A 15942-nucleotide genomic window follows, 5' to 3' on the forward strand; every position below is an offset into this window, starting at 1 on the left:
CTATTCTGCTTCATTGGTGTACGTGTCTGTTTTATTACCAGCACCATGTTGTTTTGGTTACCATACCTTGTAGTATAGTTTGAAATTGGGTAATGTGGTGCTTCCAGCTTTGTTCTTTTTCTTTAGGATTGACTATTAAGGCTATTTTTTTGCTTCCATATTAATTTTAAAATAGTTTTTTCTAATTCTGTAATGAATGTTATTGGTAGTTTGATAGTAATAGCTTTGAATCTGTAAATTGCTTTGGGCAGTATGACCATTTTGTCAGTATTGATTCTTCCTATCCATGAGCATGGAATGTTTTTCCATTTGTTTGTATCCTCTCTTCTTTCCTTGAGCAGTGGTTTGTAATTATTGTTGTAGAGGTCTTTCACCTCCTTGGTTAGCTGTATTCTGAGGTATTTTATACTTTTTGTGGCTATTGTAAATAGAATTGCATTCTTGATTTGGCTCTCAGCTTGGATGTTGTTGGTGTATAGGAATGCTACTGATTTTTGTATATTTACTTTGTGTCATGAAACTTTGGTGAAGTTGTATATCAGATCAACTGGGGAGGGATTATGGGGTTTTCTAGATATAGTAACATATCATCCGCAAACAGGGATAGTTTGAATTCCTTTCTTCCTATTTGAATGCCTTTTATTTTTTTCTCTTGCCTGATTGCTCTGGTGAGGACTTCCAGTACTATGGAAGTGGTGAATAGGAGTGGTGAGAGAGGGCATTCTTGTCTTGTTCTGGTTTTCAAAGGGAATTCTTACAGCATTTGCTCATTCAGTATGATGCTGGCTGTGGGTTAGTCAGAGATGGCTCTTATTATTCCTTCAATGCCTAGTTTGTTGAGGGTTTGTAACATGAAGGGACTTTGAATTTTATCAAAAAGTCTTTCCTGCATCTATTGAGATGATCATGTTTTGTTTGTTTTAGTTCTGTTTATGTGATGAATCTTATTTATGGATTTGCATGTGTTGAACAAACCCTGTATCCTGGGGATAAAGCCTACTTGATCATGGTGGATTAGCTTTTTGATATGCTGCTGGATTCAGTTTGCTAGTCATTCTTTGAGGATTTTTTCATTTATGTTCATCAGGAATATTGGTTTCTAAAGTTTTCTTTTATTTGGTGTGCCTCTGCCAAGTTTTGGTATGAGGATGATACTGGCTTCATAGAATGAGTTAGGGAGGAGTCCCTGTTCCTCGATTCTTTGGAATAGTTTTAGTGGGAATGGTACCAGCTCTTCTTTATATATCTGCTAGAATTCAGCTGTGAATTCTGCTGGTCTTGGGCTGTTTCTGGTTTGTAGGGTTTTTATTATTGACTCAATATCAAGACTCATTATTGGTCAGTTCAGGGTTTTAATTACTTCCTGGTTAAATCTTGGGAGGCTTATGTGTATAGGAATATGTCTATTTCTTTCAGGTTTTCTACTTCTGTGCATAGAGGTGTTCATAATAGTCTCTCTGTGTTTCTTTTTTGTATATTTGTGGGGTCAGATAATGTTCTCCTTCTCATTTCTGATTATGTTTATTTGGATCATCTCTCTTTTATTATTAGTCTGGCTAGCAGTCTATGTATTGTATTAGTTCTTTCAAATAACCAGCTCCTGGATTCATTGATATTTTGTATGGCTTTAAACACCTCAATTTCTTTCAGTTTAGATATGATTTTGGTTATTTCTTGTTTTCTGCTAGCTTTGAGATTGGTTTGCTCTTGTTTATCTAGGTCCTGTAGTTGTGATGTTAGGTTGTTAACTTGAGATCTTTCTTTTTGATGTGGGCATTTAGTGCTATAACCTTCCTTCTTAACACTGCTTTGTTTGCAACCCAGAGATTCTGGTATGTTGTATTTTTCTCATCAGTTTCAAAGAACTTCTTGATTTCTGCCTTAATTTCATTATTTACCCAGTAGTCATTCAGGAGCAGGTTGTTTAAATTCTATGCAATTGTCTGGTGTTGACTGATTTTCTTAGCATTGATTTCTATTTTTATTGCACTGTGGTCCAAGAGTGTGGTTGATATGATTTCAGATTTGTTTTTAATTTGCTGAGGATTGTTTTATTACCAATTGTACTGTCTATTTTAGAGTATGTGGCACGTGCAGATGAGAAGAATGTATATTCTGTTGTTTTTGGGTGGAGAGTTTTGTACATGGCTGTTAGGTCTATTTGTCCAAGTGTTGAGTTAAGGTCCTGAATGTCTTTGTTAGTTTTCTGCCTTGATAATATGTCTCACACTGTCAATGGGGTGTTAAAGTCTCCCACTATTATTGTGTGGTTATCTAAATCTCTTTGTAGGTCTCTAAGGACTTACTTTATGAATCTGGGTACTCCTGTATTGGGTGTGTATATATTTAGGATAGTTAACTCTTCTTGTTCAATTGAACTCTTAACCATTCTGTAATACCCTTCCTTGTCTTTTTTGATCTTCGTTAGTTTAAAATCTGTTTTCTCTGAAATTAGAATAGCAACCCCTGCTTTCTTCTGTTTTCTGTTTGCTTGGTAGATTTTTCTCCATTCCTTTACTCTGAGCCTATGGGCGTCATTGCACGTGAGATGGGTCTCTTGAATACAGCATACCATTGTGTTTTGCTTCATTATCCAACTTGCCACTCTGCCTTTTAGTTGGTGCATTCAGCCCACTTACATTCAAGGTTAGTACTAATATTGATATGTGTGAATTTGATTCTGTAATCATATTGTTAGCTGGTTATTATGCAGACTTGTTTGTGTGGTTGCTTTACATTTTTCCTGGTCTATGTACTTAAGTATGTTTTTGTAGTTGTTGGTAATGGCCTTTCATTTCCATGTTTAGCACTCCTTCATGACCTCTTTTAAGGCAGGACTGGTAGTAATAAATTCCCTTAGTATTTGCTTGTCTGAAAAGGGTCTTATTTTTCTTTCACTTATGAAGCTTAGTTTGGCCAGATACGAAATTCTTCATTGAAAATTCTTTACTTTAAGAATGCTGAATATAGACCACCAATCTCTTCTGTCTCTGTAGGGTTTCTGCAGACAGGTCTGCTGTTGGCCTGATGGGCTTCCCTTTGTAGCTTACCTGTCCCTTTTCTCCAGCTACCTTTAACATTTTTTTCCTTCATTTTGACCTTTGAGAATCTGATGACTATGTGTCTTGAGGATGGTCTTCTTGTGTAGTATTTTGCAGGGGTTCTCTGCATTTCCTGAATTTAAATTTTGGCCTCTCTAGTGAGGTTCATGGATGATATCCTAAAATATGTTTTCCAAGTTCCTTAGTTTCTCTCCCTCTCAGGTATGCCAGTGAGTCACAGATTGGGTCTCTTTACATTATTTTATTATTCTTGGAGGTTTTGTTCATTCTTTGTTACTGTTTTTTCTTTATTTTTCTGTGACTCAGTTACTTCAGAGAGCCAGTCTCCAAACCCTGAGATTCTTTTCTCAGCTTGGTCAATTCTTCTGTTAATAATTGCAATTGCATCATGAAGTTCTTGTAGTGTGTTTTTCAACTCTATCATATCTTTTAGGTTCTTTCTTATAATTGCCATTTCATCTATCAGCTTCTGTATCATTTTATTATAATCCCTAGACTCTTTGGATTGGGTTTTGATTTTCTCCTGTATGTCAATGATCTTTGTTACTATCCATATTCTGAATTCTATTTCTGTAATTTCAGCCATCTCTGCCTGGTTAAGAACTATTTCTGGGGAAGTAGTATGATCATTTGGAGGTAAGAAGACACTCTGGCTTTTTGAGTTGACAGAGTTCTTGTGCCGATTCTTTCTCAGCTTTGTGGGCTAATGCTCCTTTAATCTTAGAAGTTGCTGTGCTTTGGTTGTTTTTTTTTTTTCTCTTTTATCCTATTTGATCTCCTTGGGAGTTTGGCTGTGGTATAAGGTGGGTTCTGTCAGCTGGCTTCATTTCTGAAATATTTTCAGGGCCAAAGGCTCAGCTCAGGATTCCTGAATTTCATGCTCTAAATCTTGGGAGTGGGTATCATGCCCCTGCCTTTTTTCTCTGGCACCTTGAGGTTTGGAACCTGCTGCACTAGAGAGGCCAAAGTGTTCCCAGAATGTTGGTGACAACACTCTGATGGGTGATGTCAGCCAAAGTGCTTTGTAGGGTGGTGGTACCTGGATCTGTCCTCATTTGCACATGCCAACAACAGAGGCAGCACAGCAGGGTGCGTGCTCCTCAGCTGTGTCGAGTCCTGGTGGGTTCAGGGGTGCCATCCTCCATTAAGGTGTTTTCAGGGGTGGTGGTCGAAGCATTTTATAAGGGGGCATGATGTCCCACTGGAGTCTCTATGCACATTTGCACTGGTGGTGGTGTTAGTATGGCATTGGCATGCTGGTAGGCATGGGACTATGAGTGCCCTCTGAGCATGTGTTTACATGGGTGACAGTGCCTGCTCAGAGTAGGGGTGGGTCTTCTGGTCTCCATGCATAGTTTCTCACCAACAAAACTGTTTGTGTAGAGCCAAGGTGTTGGCAGGTGTGTGACCAGAGTCCTCCTTGTGCACATTCATGCCGGCAGCAGTAGCGGCACAGTGCACGGGTGGGGACACTGTTTTGTGCAAGCAGCAGTGTCAGTATGGGGGTGGGGAGCTGGTGGGTGTGTGGCTGGCAGTTTCCATGCCCTTGGACACTCTGATGGCAATGGCAGCATGGCAGGGGGCACGGTGCACTCACAGTGGCAGCAGGGGCACAGCAGGGTGCGTGTGCACATGCATGCTGGTGGCGAAGGAGGGGGCAAGTTTCACCCCCCCATACACAGACACCAGCTAAGCAATGTAGGGGGTAGCTGTGGGCAAGTGTGTGTAGGTAAAGTGGCATGGGGGAGGGTGTGGTGGGGTGATGGCATGGGTAAGCTGGTATGTGCCCATAGGGGCCACTCTGCTGGAGCTCTTCACCAGTCACGTACAGTTTGCCAGTGCAGGAACTATGATGTGGGCCTCTAAGAGTCACCCCACCTGGGCATCCAAGGATCCACTGCAAGCAGGTGTGGCCAGGCTGGGGCCCCTGGAGAGGCCAGCAGACCAAGGGGTGCTCAGGTTGAACTGGCACCATCTCATGGGCAAGACTGCCCTGCACTGTTCAGGTCCAACAGTTCCAATAGGGCTAAAGTCTCCTAGGGGAGCAATGTAAGGTCTGGGGGATGGACATCCCTGGCTGTGCTCCTCATAGATGCTCTCTCACCAAACCCTCAGAGCTCTGCACCAGCCAGAGTTCTGCCCCTGCCACTTCTCTAAGCAGTTCTCACTGCCAGCTCAAGTGTCCATGAAGGTCGTGGGTTCTCCTGCTGCCAGTAATCCAGAGGCCTATGGCGAGAAAAAGTTGCTCCTTGCCTGCTCAATTCACCCCTTCCCCAGGAGTCACTGGGGACCAGGAATGAGTCCTGGTGTGCAGTAGCCCCATTCAAGGTTCCTAGCTTCTTCCCCTTTCAGCCCAGCATCTGTGTCTTCCCTGTGCCCACTTTCAGTGCCTTCCTCTGAAGATCTGCTAGGAGTGCACCAGTCTTCCCAATGTCCTAGTCACTTGGTGCTAGATGTTCCTCCTGGCTGAGTCTAGTTGGCTATCTTTATCAAGTTTTAAAACTAATTTTGGAGTGATGGAAAAAATTTAAAAATAAAATAAAATTAAGATGTATGAGTCCTCCAACTTTGTTCTTTTTCAAGATTGTTTTGGCTATTCTGTGTCCCTTGCAATTCCATGTATATTTTAGGATCAGCTTTTCCATACTGAAAAAATAAAGTTGTTGGAATTTTGATAAGAACTGTATTAAGTCTGTAGATCAATCTGTGGAATATTACCAGCTTAACAATGTTAATACTTCCAATCCACGAACATGAGTTTTTGAAATTTTGTTATTAAAAACTTTTTTTTTAAAGAAACAGAGTCTTACTCTGTTGCCTGGGCTGGAGTGCAGTGGTGCAATCATAGCTCACTGCAGCTTTGAACTCCTGGGCTCAAGTGATCCTCCTGCCTCAGCTTCCTGAGTACCTGGGACTACAGGCATATGCTACCACACCCAGTTAAATGAGTTTTTAATAGGTTTTTAATACATGTTTTGATAATGAGTAAATTTAATTATCTGAGTATTACAAATGAGAAGTCTGAGATGAATTACTGATCAAAAGCTCAACTGTTTTATCCCTGTTTCTAGCAGTACAGTGGTCTAGGACTGATTAGATATCTTGACAGACTTTCCTGTTGAAAATGAATAATAATGGATAGATGCATCAGTGAGTTCAAAATATATTAAGAAATAATAATAAAAAGAGGCCAAGTTGGTGGCTCACTCCTGTAATCCCAGCACTTTGGAAGGCCAAGGCAGGTGGATCACTTGAGGCCAAGAGTTCAAGACCAGCCTGGCCAACATGGCAAAGCCTTGTTTCTACTAAAAATACAAAAATTAGCTGGGCATAGTGGCGCGTGCCTATAATCCCAGCTACTCAGGAGGCTGAGGCACAAGAATCACTTGAACCTGGGAGGCGGAGGTTGCATTGAGCTGAGATCGTGCCACTGCACTCCATCCTGGATGACAAAGTGAGACTCTTTCTCAAAAAAAAAAAAAAAAAAAGAAAAAAAATAATAAAGTGATGAATGAAACTAAGGGAGGAAAGTAAAATGCTGATCTAGCTTTTGCAATGAGGGAATTTGCTGTCTCTAGTAAATCAGGCTTCGTTTTTCGCAATCCGTTGGGATGTGAGGGGATGAGAGAAAAAGTGAAGTGACCCATTGCAGATTTGAGATTCCACTGGCTATACCTTCAAGAACAGTGAATTAGAAATACACCCACCTCGCTCCCCACTCACTGAACAGGGGAAATTGTCTGAAATATTGGCACAAGGTGAAAAAAAAAAAAAATCTTTGCTTAAGATTTCCTAAGCAAAAGCCAGTAACCACCTCCAAATTTACAATACTTAATCATTTAAAGTACCTGAAACCAAGAATTTTGGTTTGCGGTGGCAAACACAAATTTCTCTGGAGAAACCCGCTTCATCCTATGACTTAAAGAATCAACACAGATTAAGCTCCAAGAATTATGAATTCACAGTTAAAAGTTACAAAACATTTAAGTACACAAGGCAACAGGAATACAAGTTAGCAGAAAATACAGGCAACAGAATCATATTCTTGAAGATTTTAGATATTAGAATTATCAAACACACAATTTGAAATGATAATATTTATAATGTTTAAAAAATAAAACAATTGAAATATGAATAAAGAGCTAGGGACTATAAGACATATTCAAGATGTTTCCAAAAGTAATCCAAAAAACTCCTAGAAATAAAACTGCAATAATTAAAACATATATCTGACATAATACCTGTATCCTATATAAACACTTCTAAAACTATATAATAAATGAGAAATACCCTCCAATAATAAATGGACAAGAAACTTAACAGATGCTTTATAGAAGCCCAATAAGACATGAAAAAGTGATCAAAATCATTAGTCTTCAGAGAAAAGCAAATGAAAATCATAATGAGATATGAATTAATATGCACTAGACTGGCTAAAATTGAAAAGACTAAAAATACCAAGTACTGGAAAGGAGTTGGAGCCACCAAAACCTTCACACATTTCTGATTGGAATGTTAGATGGTTCAAGAACTTTGAAGTGAATTTTGGCAGTTTCTTATAAAGGCAAGCATAAACCTACTTTGATGCAGCAATTGCACTCCTAGGTATTCATCCAAAATAAATGACAATAAAAAATATGTCCACTTAAAGTTTTAGAAGACTACTTACAGCAGCTTCATTCATAATAGCTCCAAATTGGAAACACATCAAATGTTCATCAACAGGAGAATGCATAAACTGCATAAAAAGTTGTGGTATATTCAAACAATAAAATACTACCCAGTTATAGAAGGGACTGAATTCCTGATATTTAAACAATATGGATACATCTCCCAGACATTATGTTGAGTGAAAGAAGCTAGACATACTGTATTATACCATTTTATATGGAGTTCTAGAGCTGCCAGTGAGAGACTGGAAAGTAGCATAAGGAAGATTTCTGGATATATGAAAATGTCAGATAGCTTAATAGGGGTATAAGTTGCATGGTATTTGCCAAAAGTATATAATTTAGATTAGTGTAATTCAATGCAGGTACATTTTACTTTAAAATATCTATGAAAATAAAAATCAAATAGAGGGTGGGGCAGGGAGTCAGTATAGATAAAACAAGAATGGCAGAAGTATCAAAGTTGTAGCTGGGTGATAAGTTTATGGGCATCCATTTTACTATTTTGTTTACTTTGTATACATTTAAAATTTTTCATAATAAAAAGCTTTACAATTTTGTTAGAACTGGTAGCAGTTTGATAGAGAAAAATTGATAAACTAGAAGATAAACCTGAAGAAATGATAAAAATGCAGAACATATGCACATATGTTCTATCACATATGCAGATAGGTGAGTAGCCAGTACCTGGTTTTAAGTTTATATCATTGAAGAGTGTAGGAAAGGCAGTCTGGAATCACCAGTGCCACCCCAATCCCATCCCCCAGCAGCAGCTGTGTGGCACGAAGAGAGAATCTCTGTACTTGGGAGAAGGAGAGCGCAGTGATTGTGAGATTGTATTGAACCTAGTGCTGCCCTATCACAGCAGAAAGCAAAATAGGGCTAAACTCAGTCAACACCTGTCCACAGAGGAATATAGACCAGCCCTGCCTGAGGGGAATCACACATCCCAATGATCAGAACTTGATTTACAGCAAACCTCACCACCATGGGCTAAAGTGCTGTGGGGCTCTAAATAAACTTGAAAGGTAGTCTATGCCACAAAGACTGCAACTCCTAGGCAAGTCCTAGTGCAGAGCTAGGCTTATAGCCAGAGGACACGGGGGACATGCAACATACTGTTACACAAGCCGGGGAGGCTAAGAAAGTGCTTGCACCAGCTGTCCACAAACCCCAGGCTGCACAGCTTGTGGCTCCAAAAGAGACCCCTTCTTTCTACTTGAGGAGAGAAGGAAGAGTAAAGATGACTTTGTGTTGCATCTTAGATATCCAAGTAGGATAAGCCATTGGTCAGAGACATGAGGCCCCCATTCGAGGCCCTAGCTCCTGGATATATCTAGATATATCATGGGACAGAAGGGAACATGATGCTTTGAAGGGAAAGACCCAGTCCTGGCAGGACTCATCACCTGTTGACTAAAGAGCCCTTGGTCACTGAATAACCAGCAGCAATACTCAGATAGTACACTGTGGGCCTTGGGTGAGACTCTGAGACTTGCTTGCTGCAGGGGAGACTCAGCACATTCCCAGCTGTGGTGACTACAGGGAAAGACTCCTTCTGGTTGAGAAAAACAGAGGGAAAATAAAGGGGACTTTGTCTTGCACTGCAGATACCAGCTCAGCCACAGGGGTGTACAGCACCAAGTGGGCTCTTGGGGTCTGCAATTCTTTTTTTAAATCTTTTTTATTATCATACTTTAAGTTCTTAGATACATGGGCAGAACGTGCAGGTTTGTTACATAGGTACACACATGCCATAGTGGTTTGCTGCACCCTTCAACCTGTCACCAACAGGGTAAAAGCGTTCCTATTTCTCCACATCCTCCCCAGCATCTGTTGTTTTGATTTGCATTTCTCTAATGACCAGTGATGATGAGCTTTTTGTCATATGTTTGTTGGCTATATAAATGTCTTCTTTTGAGAAGTGTCTGTTCATATCTTTCTACCTCCCAAACTTATTTCTGCTCTTTATTTCCTACTTTTACTAATGGTGGTTCAACTAGTCACTCAGATGAAATTCCTTGTTTTCTTCTTTTCCCTTACTAGCAACACTAACTTTCCTATTGCATTCATTTTACTTCCATAGTATCTTTATGATCTGGTTCCTTTCTTCCATCTCCACTGCTATTGTCCTAGGCCAGATAATCATTATCTCTCATCTGGACTTTTGTAATAGCTTCTTCCTACTTCTAGTCTTGTTGTCCTGTGCTATAAGCTACATATTGCTATCAGAATTATTCTTTTTTGGCTGGGCATGGTGGCTCTTGCCTGTAATCCCAGGACTTTGGGAGGCCAAGACAAGAGGAACACTTGAGGTCAGGAGTTTGAGACCAGCATGGCCAACATGGTGAAACCTGGTCTCTACCAAAAAATACAAAAATTAGCCAGGCTTGGTGGTGGAGACTGTAGTCCCAGCTACTTAGGAGGCTGAGGCACGAGAATCACATGAACCCAAGAGCCGGAGATTGCAGGGAGCCAAGATTACGTCACTGCACCCCAGCCTTGGCAACAGAGTGAGACCCTGTCTCAAAAAAAAAAAAAAAATTATTCTTTACAAACAGAGTTTGAGTCACATCATTCTTTTTTTTTTTCTTCCAAAACTCTGCATATAGGCCAGGAACATTGACTCATGCGTGTAATCGCAGCACTTTGGGAGGCTGAGGAGGGCGGATTGCTACAGCCCAGCCTAGAAAACAGTGAGTTCCTGTCTCTACAATAGATAAAAAACAAAAAAGTTAGCCAGGTGTGGTGGCTAATGCCTGTAGTTCTAGCCACTCAGCAGGCACTGAGCGGGGAGGATTTCTTGAGCCTGGGAGGTCAAGGCTACAGTGAGCTATGATCATTCCGCTACACTCCAGCCTGGGTGACATAGTGAGACCCTGTTTCACAAACAACACAAACACAAACAAACAAACAAAAAACCAATCTGCCTATGGATTTAAATCCAAATATTTAACATGCTTTTCAAGTGTTCCATGATCTGGCCTTGCCCAAGTCATCATCCACAAAATCCTCCACTTATCCTAAACTCCTATAATTTCTATTTGGCGCTAGGTCAGTCCATTTCACATCTTCTGACCTTTGTCTCCTGCAATTTGTAAGCCTGTAATGTCTTTGGATTTGTTCTCTAGTCACTAAAATCCTTACCCTTTAGAACCCAACTAAAATATCAGCTTTTTAATAAAGTCAATCCTATTTGCTTCACTAGAAAGTAATTTGTTCCTCTCTTTCTGCTCCCTTAGCAGACTACTTGGACTTCTTTTATAGCACCTATTTCAAAATTGCTTGTATCATAATTATTTGTGTTTATGACTGTGAACTTAAATAAACTGCAAGTTTCTTGAAGACAGAAATAGTGTTGTATTGACTGCTACATTCCTGGAGGTATCATAGTGCCTGGAACATTGAGGATGCTCCTTTGAATTGAATTAAATTGAATTTGGTGACTAGAAATTTACCACTGTCCATTCTTCCTTGCCTCTTCTCACAAGTAAAGGCCTCCAGATACAGTTTGGTTATATTAAACAAAACAAAACAAAACAAACCTGTACATCAGAGAACTCTCCTTTACCAAAATATATTATGTTGGCCTCTGACCTGCAGGCAAGTTAAGATGATAAGGCACAGGCCCAAATCTCTAAGTGTTCCCTTTACTCTCTAATGAGGCTGTCCTGAGTGCAGGGAGGACAGAGGAAACTGCAGCTATTCTGTCAGGATGGTGGCAAATGAGTGATTCATTTATCAACTAGCTGGAATTTGGAAAGAGATTGAAAGATCCATCTGTCAAAATCTCACCATCCATCAGCAGTACGTTGCCCTGGGCAGCCAGCCTGCTGTTATCTACTTACTAATTTTAGATTGTTTTGCTCTTCTCATAAAGGTTCTTGGGTTAACTTGTAGACCATATAAAAATAATCAGAAAAGCCACCACAAATTGTGAGATTAGCATTGACTCAAGTATCAGAAAACTTGGATTCTAATCATGATCTTGCTACTAACTTGCTATGGAATATAACTTGCTATGGAAATAACTTACTCTCTCTGTGATTAGTTCCTCTAATTTGTAAAAGTATGAGGTTGGACTAGGTCATAGCTAAAATCCTTTCATGTTGTGACATTGTGTAGAATGTAACTATGATAATGATCCAAGCTAAGTAGTAGGTACTCAATCAGTTCTTATTGAGCAAATGTGTAAAAATGATTAGACGATTGAGTTTGTGGCATAGGTTGTAAGTGTTGAAGAAATTTAGATAGAAGAAAGTTTGGAGAAGCATGAGAAAAGGGAAGGACCAACCAAGAACATTATTTCTATGTTTAACTTTAAATTTTTGGGTTAATTCTTCAGATAGTTTCCAAAGGCCCAGAATATGGGTCTTATTTTACTACTTATTTCTGTGATTTTTATTCTTACTATTTTCTCCTTGATTAGTGAGAGGGGTGTGACAAAAGGAAAGGAAGAGACAAAACTTACATTTGTGAAAAGTCTTCCATATGCTAGGAACTAAACATATATAGTATCATACTTACCTCACACAACAATCAGCAGAAAAGGACTTTTGTTATTTCCGTTTTTTTACAGGTGAAAAAACTAAACCTCAGAGAGGTTCAATAAATTCACTAAGCTCACTTTCCTAGTAAGGGGCAGATCTAGGAATCAAGCAAAGATCTATTAATTCCCAAACCCTTGCTCCTTACACTAGTGTGCTACTTCTAGCCAGCATGCTTCCTAGATTCTTCTCATACCATTTCAATGTGAACAACAACCAGGGTCCTCAGATAGAGTTTTAGAGTTAAGGAGCTAACCAACTGATTCACATAGACCTTTCACTCAATGAGCTTATTCAAAACTCTTAATATCTTAAATATAATTCCTAAACCTCATCCTGAGCTCTGGAAATCCTGATAAATTGAATAGACTTGCTCTCTGATTTCCCAAAATACAATTTATCCATCCCCCCCAAAATTAAAATGGCCCTCAAACATTGGAAAAAATGTTAAAATCACCCATAATTAGAAAAATGCAAATTTCAACAACACTGAGATACAATTTTCACCCATTAATCTGGCAAAATTAAAAAATACGACAATACATTCTGTTTGTAATGTTGTGGGGAAACAGGTACTCTGATACATTACTGGTAGAAGTTCAAATTGGCACAACTTTTCTAGGGAGAAATCTGAAAATATGAAACTACACATGCATCTACCTTTCTTTCTTTTTCTTTAAGTTTTGGGGTACATGTGCAGATCATGCAGGTTTGTTACATAGGTATACATGTGCCATGCAGGTTTGTTACATAGGTATACATGTGCCATAGTGGTTTGCTGCACCCATCAACCAGTCATCTACATTAGGTATTTCTTCTGAGGCTATCCCTCCCCCAGGCCCCCACCGCCCGACAGGCCCCAGTGTGTGATGTGCCCCCCTGACCCGTGTCCATGTGTTCTCATTGTTCAGCTTCTATTTATGAGTGAGAACATGTGGTGTTTGGTTTTCTGTTCTTGTGTTAGTTTGCTGAGAATGATGGTTTCCAACTTCATCCATGCCCCTGCAAAACACATAAACCCATCCTTTTTTATGGCTGCATAGTATTCCATGGTGTATATGTGCCACATTTTTTTTATCCAGTCTATCATTGATGGGAATTTGGGTTGGTTCCAAGTCTTTGCTATTGTGAACAGTGCTGCAATAAACATACGTGTGTAGGTGTCTTTATAGTAGAATGATTTATAATCCTTTGGGTATATACCCAGTAATGGGATTGCTGGGTCAAATGCTATTTCTAGTTCTAGATCCTTGAGGAATTGTCACACTGTCTTCCATAATGGTTGAAGTAATTCACACTCCCACCAACAGTGTAAAAGCATTCTTCTTTGTCCACATTCTCTCCAGCATCTGTTGTTTCCTGACTTTTTAATGATCGCCATTCTAACTGGTGTGAGATGGTATCTCATTGTGGTTTTGATTTGCATTTTTCTAATGACTAGTGATGATGAGCTTTTTTTCTTTTCTATTTTTTTAATCACACAACTTTTTATTAGAGCTTTTAACCGAGCAGGTTAGTGTCCTTACTAGGCACATACATAAAGGTTTTCAAGCTTTTCTGTAATAACACGGACATAGGACATAGTCTCCATTTTTACGAAGATGCAAACATTCCAATTGCCCGTCTCAATAAAGATCTTTGGGAAAGGATGCACTTTTTTTCGTGTGTTTGTTGACTGCATAAATGTCCTCTTTTGAGAAGTGTCTGTTCCTATCCTTTGCCCACTTTTTGATGGGGTTGTTTGCTTTATTCTTGTAAATTTGTTTATTTATAGATTCTGGATATTAGCCCTTTGTCAGATGGATAGATTGCAAAAATTTTCTTCCATTGTGTAGGTTCCCTGTTCACTCTAATGATAGTTTCATTTGCTATGCAGAGGCTCTTAAGTTTAGCTAGATCCCATTTGTAAATTTTGGCTTCTGTTGCCATTTCTTTTGGTGTTTTAGTCATGAAGTCTTTGCCTATGCCTATGACCTGAATGGTATTGCCTAGGTTTTCTTGTAGGGTTTTTATGGTTTTAGGTCTTATGTTTAAGTCTTTAATCCATCTTGAGTTAATTTTTGTACATGGTGTAAGGAAGGTATCCAGTTTCAGTTTTTGGAATATGGCTAGCCAGTTTTCCCAACACCATTTATTCAATAGGGAATCCTTTCCCCATTGCTTGTTTTTGTCAGGTTTGTCAAAGATCAGATGGTTGTAAATGTGTGGCATTATTTCTGAGGCCTCTGTTCTGTTCCATTGGTCTATATCTCTGTTTTGGTACCAGTACCATGCTGTTTTGGTTACTGTAGCCTTGTAGTAGAGTTTGAAGTCAGGTAGTGTGATGCCTCCAGCTTTGTTCTTTTTGCCTAGGATTGTCTTGACTATGCAGGCTATTTTTTGGTTCCATTTGAAATTTAAAGTAGTTTTTTTCCAAATCTGTAAAGAAAATCAATGGTATCTTGATGGGCATAGCATTGAATCTATAAATTGCTTTGGGAATTATGGCCATTTTCACGATATTGATTCTTCCTATCCATGAGCGTGGAATGTTTTTCCATTTGTTTGTGTCCTCTCTTATTTCATTGAGCAGTGGTTTGTAGTTCTCCTTGAAGAGGTTCTCCACATCCTTTGTAAGTTGTATTCCTAGGTATTTTATTGTCTTTGTAGCAATTGTGAATGGGAGTTCACTCATGATTTGGCTCTCCATTTGTCTGTTATTGGTGTATAGGAATGCTTGTGATTTTTGCACATTGATTTTGTATCCTGAGATTTTGCTGAAGTTGCTTATCACCTTAAGGAGATTTTGGGCTGAGATGATGGGGCTTTCAAAATATACAATCATGTCATCTGCAAACAGAGACAACAATTTGACTTCCTCTGTTCCTATTTGAATACCCTTTATTTCTTTCTCTTGCCTGATTGCCCTGGCCAGAACGTCCAATACTATGTTGAGTAGGAGTAGTGAGAGAGGGCATCCTTTCTTGTGCTGGTTTTCAAAGGGAATGCTTCCAGCATTTGCCCATTCAGTATGATATTGGTTGTAGGTTTGTCATAAATAGCTCTTATTATTTTCAGATACTGACGATTTTCACATCAAGGTTCATCAGGGATATTGGCCTGAAATTTTCTTTTTTTGTTGTGTCTCTGTCAGGTTTTGGTATCAAGATAATGCTGGCCTCTTAAAATTAGTTAGGGAGGAGTCCCTCTCTTTTTATTGTTGGAATAGTTTCAGAAGGAATGGTACCAGTCCTCTTTGTACCTCTAGTAGAATTCGGGTGTGAATCTATCTGGTCCAGACTTTTTTTTGGTTTGTAGGCTGTTAATTACTGCCTCAATTTCAGAACTTTTTATTGGTCTGTTCAGGGATTTGACTTCTTCCTGGTTTAGTCTTCGGAGGGTGTATGTGTCCAGGAATTTATCTATTTCTTCTAGATTTTCTAATTATTTGTGTAGAGGTGTTTATAGTATTCTTTGATAGTTTGTATTTCTGTGGGATTGGTGGTGATATCCCCTTTATCATTTTATGTTGCATCTCTTTGATTCTACTCTCTTTTCTTCTTTATTAGTCTGGCTAGCAGTCTGTCTGTTTTGTTGATCTTTTCAGAAAACCAGCTCCTGGATTCATTGATTTTTTTGAAGGGTTTTTCATATCTCTATCTCCTTCAGTTCTGCTCTTATCTT

At 39.2% G+C, this 15942-nt stretch overlaps 1 protein-coding gene across 1 annotated transcript in view; it reads left to right on the forward strand.

Annotated features, from left to right (window-relative positions):
• UPRT (uracil phosphoribosyltransferase homolog) overlaps positions 1-15942 on the forward strand; it is a 135446-nt gene that overhangs the window by 19010 nt on the left and 100494 nt on the right. The window lies entirely within an intron of this gene.

The sequence above is a fragment of the Macaca mulatta genome, chromosome X, assembly GCF_049350105.2.
Source record: "Macaca mulatta isolate MMU2019108-1 chromosome X, T2T-MMU8v2.0, whole genome shotgun sequence".
NCBI classification, from domain to species: Eukaryota; Metazoa; Chordata; class Mammalia; order Primates; family Cercopithecidae; genus Macaca; species Macaca mulatta.